A 7,344-nucleotide genomic window follows, 5' to 3' on the forward strand; every position below is an offset into this window, starting at 1 on the left:
CACCAGGGCCCTGTGTGTTGAGAGTCATGATTTGGAGAGAGGGGCAGCACTGTGCCTTAATGGCTCTTGGCTCATGATTTCAGGGCATGCAGTCCATAAATTCTTGGGCTAATGGCCTTAGACACGAGTCAGTTTTTCAAAGCAAATATGGTTGTAACAAATAAAACTTTTAATTTAAAATAAATCAGAAATGAAAATAAAATTCTCTTTTTACCAGCAACTAAAGCACAACCATTTGAAATGAATCTAAGACTGCCCCAAATAGAGAGATGATGCTGGCATTACATATTAATATTTAAATATTGTGTACGCAAGTCCAAATAGTATAATATCAAAGAAGTTCTATGATTTGAAATGTCCAGTGCCAACTCTTACATGGGAATTATGTAATGTTCCAGGTAATATATCTTTGGGAGTCCTGGATACAATGCACCCCACGCTCCATCACTAGACCCAGATGTTTTTCCTAGAAAGATCCTCTGCTACTCTGTTGACTAAATTCTTGAGTGACTTTTAGGAGTGCTGTAAAACTAACACTCTAGCCTTTTACACAATAAAGGCTACCTCAGTAATTTTAGCAAAAAACTTCTCTGGAAAGTTCAAGGTGAAATCCATACAGTACATGAAATAACAGCAACCGGTGGAACACCAGGACTCAGAGGCACCCTTGAACTCTGAGGACACAGGTAACTCAAAACTGCATTTATAATGTTATAAGGAAATAAAAAATGAAATTTTAGTAAGTTTCCCATGGCAATAAAAGTTTTACCATTAAGGAAAACAAAAAATTCAATATTGGAAAGCAGAGAAGGACATCCTGGTCTAGTGGAGGGATTGTCTAAGTTGAGAGGCCAGAACAAGTGACAGAAATTCCAAATGTGTGTACATGAGGTAATGAGAGTAGTACTACAGGGAATGAAAGTGGCAATAATCAGGATAGGGAAGCAAGAAAAGAGGATTGCATTTGGAGGGTGTGGCTAAATAACAGGTCCAACATTTAAGGTAGAAACACTGTGCTGCTGCCCATGGATCTTAAGTCCCCTGATCCGCTGAAGCTCCAGTACAAAATGTGCAAAACCATGGGTAGCACACTGCTTCAACTGGCCATCTTTGTCCTGAACTTCAGCCATGAAGTCATGGATTTTATCATACATCCTTAAGAAGTATGATAATGTCTACCTGGATGCAAACATAGAGAAGGAAGTATTTGATATCTTCAGAGATGTTTAGAACCTTTACAGCAATCACAAATATCTCAGCAACATAAAGTCGGTATTCTTCAGGACCAATGTGAGTACTTATCCCAGGGTCAAAAATACTGTTGACTTGTCTATTTATGGCACTATCCACATTAAAATCTTTTCAGTAACCATGTATGTGTACCTCCAACATACTATGTACATTCACTGAAACAGATGACTCTAGGTAGGTCTCATAAAACAACAATGAGAATGATGCATTCTTTGTTTTGAAGTGTGTCCACAGAAATTCCTTATGTCTACCTAAGTTTTCTTTTATTTTTTTATTAGATATTTTCTTTATTTACATTTCAAATGAATCCCCTTTCCTGGTTTCCCCTCCAGAAATACCACTGTTCCCCCCTGCCCCCTGCTCACCAACCCACACTTTCCTGCTTCTTGGCCCTGGCATTCCACTACACTGGGGCATAGAACCTTCACAGGACCAAGGACCTCTCCTCCCATTGATGACCGATTAGACCATACTCTGCTATGCATATGCAGCTGGAGCCTAGAGTCCCACCATGTGAATGCTTTGGTTGGTGGTTTTGTCCCTGGGAGCTCTGAGGGTAGTAGTTAGTTCATATTGTTGCTCCTCCTAAGAGGTTGTAAACACATCCAGCTCCTTGGTCCTTTCTCTAGCTTCTTTACTAAGGACCCTGCACTCAGTCCAATGGACGGTTGTGAGCCTCTATTTCTGTATTAGTCGGGTACTGTCAAAGCCTCTCAGGAGACAGCTATATCAGGCTCCTGTTAGCCACCACTTGCTGGCATCCACAATAGAGTCTGGGTTTGGTGACTGGATATGGGAAGGATTCCCAGGTGGGGCATTCACTGCATTGTCCTTCCTTTAGTCTCTACTCCATAGTTAGTCTGTACAACTCCATCCATGGGTATTTTGTTCCCCCTTCTAAGAAGGATCAAAGTATTCACATTTTGGTCTTCCTTCTTGATTTTCTTGTGGTTTGTTGATTGTATTTTGGGTATTCTGAACTTCTGGTCTAATATCTACTTACCAGTGAGTGCAGACCATGTGTGTTCTTTTATGATTGGGTTATCTCACTCAGGATGATATAATTCTCCATATCCATCCATTCCCCTAAGAATTTCATAGATTCATTGTTTTTAATCACTGAGTAGTATTCCATTGTGTAAATGTACCATAATTTCTGTATCCATTCCTCTGTTCATCTACCAAGATGAACTCTCAATTCTGAACCTCTACACTCCAAATGCAAGGACATTTCCATTCATAAAAGAAACTTTACTAAAGCTCAAAGCATACATTGTACTGCACACAATAATAGTGGGAGACTTCAACAGCCCACTCTCTGCAGTGGAGAGATTATGGAAACAGACACTAAACAAAGACACAGTGAGCCTAACAGAAGTTATGAAACAAATGGATTTAACAGATATTTACAGAACTTTTTATCCTAAAACAAAAGGATATACTTCTCAGCACTTCATGGTACCTTCTCCACAATTGACCATATAATCAGTTACAGATCAGCCTCAACAGATATGAGATTGAAATAATTCCTTGCAGCCTATCATATCACCATGGACTAAGGCTGCTCCTCAATAACAACATCAACAATAGAAATGTCACATACACGTGGAAGCTTAACAACATATTAATCAGTGATAACTTGGTCAAGGAAGAAATAAAGAAAGAAATTAAAGACTTTAGAGTTTAATGAAAATGAAGCCACATCATACCCACACTTATTGGACACAATGAAAGCAGTCCTAAGAGGAAAGCTCATAGCTCTGAGTGCCTACAAAAAGAAACTGGAGAAAGCATGCACTAACAATTTGACAGCACATCTGAAAGTTCTAGAATAAAAAGAAGCAAATTCACCTAAGAGGAGCTGAAGGCAGGAAATAATCAAACTCAGTGCTGAAATCAACCAAGTAGAAACAAAAAGAACTATATTAAGAATCAACCAAACCAGGAGCTGGTTCTTTGAGAAAATCAATAAGATCGATAAACCCTTAACCAGACTAAACAAAGAGCACTGAGATAGTATCCAAATTAATAAAATCAGAAATTGAGAGACATAACAATAGAAACCTTGAAAATTAAAAAAAATCATCAGATCCTACTACAGAAGTTTATACTCAACTAAGCTGGAAAATCTGGGTGAAATGGACAATTTTCTAGATACAATGTACCAAAGTTAAAACAGGATCAGGTAAACCATCTAAATAGTTCCATAACCCCTAAAGAAATAGAAGCATTCGTAATAGTCTCCCGACCAAAAAATTCCCAGGACCAGATGGGTTTAGTGCAGAATTTTATCAGACCTAATGCCAATAGTCTTCAAACTATTCCACAAAACAGAAAAAGAAGGTACATGACCAAATTCATTCTATGAATCCACAATTAAGCTTGTACCTAAACTACACAAAGATCTAACAAAGAGATCTTCAGACTAATTTCCCTTATGAACATTGATGCAAAAATATTCAATAAAATTCTTCCTAACTGAATCCAATCATCAAAAATATCATTCACCACAATCAGCAGATAGGCTTCATCCCAGGGATGCAGGGATGGTTCAATATATGGAAATCTATCAGTGTAATCTACTATATAAACAAACTAAAACAACAACAACAACAACAAACACCTAACCACTTCATTAAATGTTGAAAAAGCATTTGACAAAATTCAGCATCCTTTCATGTTAAACTTCTTGGAAAGATCAAGAATTCAAAGCCCATATCTAAACATAGTAAAAACAATATACAGCAAACCAGTAGCCAACATCAAACTAATGGAGAGAAACTTGAGGCAATTCCACTAAAATCAGAGAATAGACAACGCTGCTCACGTGGTCTCTTCCTATCTATTCAACATAGTACTTGAAGTTCTAGCTGGGGCAATTACACAACAAAAGGAGGTCAAAGGGATACAAATTGGAAAGGAAGAGGTAAAAATATCACTATTTTCAGATGACATATCGTGTCATGCATACTTAAGTGTATATAACCCCAAAATTCCATCATAGAACTCCTAAAGCTGATAAACAACTTTAGCAAAGTTGACTGGATATAAAACCAATTCAAACAAATCAGTAGCTTTCCTCTACTCAAAGGATAAACAGGTTGAGAAAGAAGTTAGGGACATGACACCCTTTACAATGGTCACAAACAATATTACATACCTTAAGGAAGTATTCTAATATAGATGTTGAGTAAGAGTTCATCCCATGGTGGAAAACAGTCATTTATTTTATGATAGGATGCTGTTAACCCAAAAAGAGCTTGACAATGGGAGGACCAAGAGAAGATACCATTCATTAATGATGGATTAAATGTGAGATATTAAATGTGCTTTGTGAGATCTCACAGAGAAAGAATTTAAGGACATCTTTTAGAGCATGCTTATGTGCTTCATCAAACAATTCACCTTGTAGTCTCATTTCAAGCTGTATAAAGACCTCTAAATGGCAGATGAAATCATCTAAATAATTCCGTATGGGAAAGTTGTGTGTACTATCAAATTCTGCTGGAGATTCTACATCCCATCTTCACAGTGACTTTGGAATATTCCTGGAGCAGCACCTAGGAACTAGATTCCCAACTTTGCAAAAAATACATTAGGAATTAGGGACTAGGCAACTAGTAACACACTGTGAAAAATGACCACCTTGTATGCTGTATCTTTCAGCAGGATAGAGTCAACCCTTGTAAAATACAACTGTTTTCAGTAGGTTGGTTAGTCATGGGCTAAGAACAGGACTTGCCAAACCTTGAGTCAATTTGAAAATTATAAAATTATAAGAAAGGGACTGGTGAGATGGCTCAGTGGTTAAGAGCACTGACTATACTTTCAGAGGTCCCAAGTTTAAACCCCAGCAACCACATGATGGCTCACAACCATCTCTAATGGGATGTGATGCCCTCTTCTGGTGTGTCTGAAGACAGTGTTCTCATATACATAAAATAAATAAAAAAAAATAAGAAAGATAAATGTCCAGTCCAAACAAGTGACAAATGCCCATCTTCTTGTAACACCCAATGAAGATGAAGATCTACAAATATAAGTTTATCTTTCGGTGCTGGAGTGATTGGCTGGCTTTTAATTGATAATGTATAGTACCTGTGCTTAGGTGCCATTCTGATTGCTTGAAGTTCCTTCCTCAGGGTGGCCCTAACAAAGATAACAAAGGTTCCTATTGTTCCGTAGGTGCCTGAATTAATTTTACTCACAGGGCAAGCTTTACTCCAGGTCTTACTCATGATTCCAAGGTACAAATTCTATTATCTCAGCTTGGATTTCTCAAGGTGACGTGTCTGAGTTCTCGACAGTGAATGTGTGAGTGCCTATTTGTTGTTTGCAGAAGCAGGTGATTAGAATGCCTTGAGATATAGTAGCATCCTCAGTCAAATGGAAAGTTGAGACACTCATAGACCCTATTCCTTTACCCTGAAACGTCCCCTTGTGTGAAGCATTCCAAATTCTTCTGTCCAGTGAAGGAAGGAAACTGAGTAAACAAAAGAAAGGGATGCTCTGTGTTAAATGCAGATAGTGATCATTAGGTGACCAAACCAGCCTGAAGCCTTGTTAGAGTTTCAAAGTGTGACTGTCATTTATGCTGCAACCAGCAGGATCATTCACTTCATGGTGCATCCCAAAGCCTTCACTCTGCTCAGGGCAAACCAGTGTTCTTAGAACTGGGAATGATTTTTACCCCTCATTGTGGTTTCTCTTCCAGTCTGGACCTACCTTACTAAAAATATTGAAAAATCATAGTCCCAGTCTTCCACCATTGGTGTACTGTCCTTCCTACTTCTTAGAGCAAAGACATACCAAGTAGGTCCGATAAGTCATTCTGTTGGAAGAAGTAGCTTGCATGAGTGTTCAGATGGTGATCATTTTGGCAGTCATAAATGTAGTCATAGATACAAAATAAAAGTACTAGCTCCAAAAGAAAATAAAAGCACATGTGTAAATGTGAATACCTAACTGGGCATGAATTCTGCCCTTTTCCTCATAGGTACCTTCTGAACAACAGTTCTTTAAAGTGGAAGTGGCTGGTACAACATGTGTGAAGTTTGGATCTGACTTTAATATGTGGTTGAGAAATGAGTTCACTGAGGTACACATGTGTATTTGATAATACTTAGTTTCCTGTGAAGTTGGGCAGGTGGCCAGAGGGTCTACGGACATGTTTTTGGACAGAGACGTGAATATATTGAGAGAGTTTCCTTAAGTTATTGAAACATGTATAACAAATTATTGATTTATGAATATATAGAGCAGGGATGCATATACCTGAACACATGCCAGGGTAGACATACATCCTTTTGTGTTAGAGTATGTGTACAAATCATTATCTTAAATTGTGAAGTGTTTTCCATGGAACTTTTGAAACTGAGAGGACTCCCTCCCCTAAATCCTTGTTCCTCTCTGGCCTAGAAGAACCTTTGCAGGGACACTTGCTGGAGAGGTGGTAATTAATTAATCTGACCTGTATCAGCTTCCCAGACTGCCTTGAATGGAAAGAGCCTTATAACAGGCCAAAGCTCTCCAGTGCTGCCCTTTTAACACGGCCATCGTCACACAAGGGCTCTCCGATATTAGTCTTCCATTCCTGATGGATTGTATTCTTTTCCTTTGTCCTACTTCCCTCTTCCTAAACAGCAAGAGACAACTCATTAACTGTGCTCACAAGACAAGCAGCCAGTAGGATGTGCAGCAATTTCTATGACAGATGAGTTTTCTTTATTGTGTGAGCAATAATCCATGCAGCTAAGGAAAGCTAACATAAACGATAAACAAATTAATTAGTCCCATTACAAATGGCTACCGCACATAGAAACTACCAATGGGAAGTGATGCAATGAGTCCTTTTCTGTTTCTAAAGTTGAATCATAGAGAATTATTATACCCGAGACTGGAAAATGTCACACACAGGAACATCCTGCCGAAATTGGCCAGCTGTCCCTTCAGTGAACAGGCAGATCAACATGAGGTATGAACACGGTTCATTAGGAGACTCCACATGCAGGCAGAACATTGTGAAAATCAGGGCCTTTGCATGATATGTGAGAACACTTTTGTGCATTTGTATGCCTGTGGCAAGACAAAGTA

Source organism: Mastomys coucha, unplaced genomic scaffold (genome assembly GCF_008632895.1).
Source record: "Mastomys coucha isolate ucsf_1 unplaced genomic scaffold, UCSF_Mcou_1 pScaffold15, whole genome shotgun sequence".
NCBI classification, from domain to species: domain Eukaryota; kingdom Metazoa; phylum Chordata; class Mammalia; order Rodentia; family Muridae; genus Mastomys; species Mastomys coucha.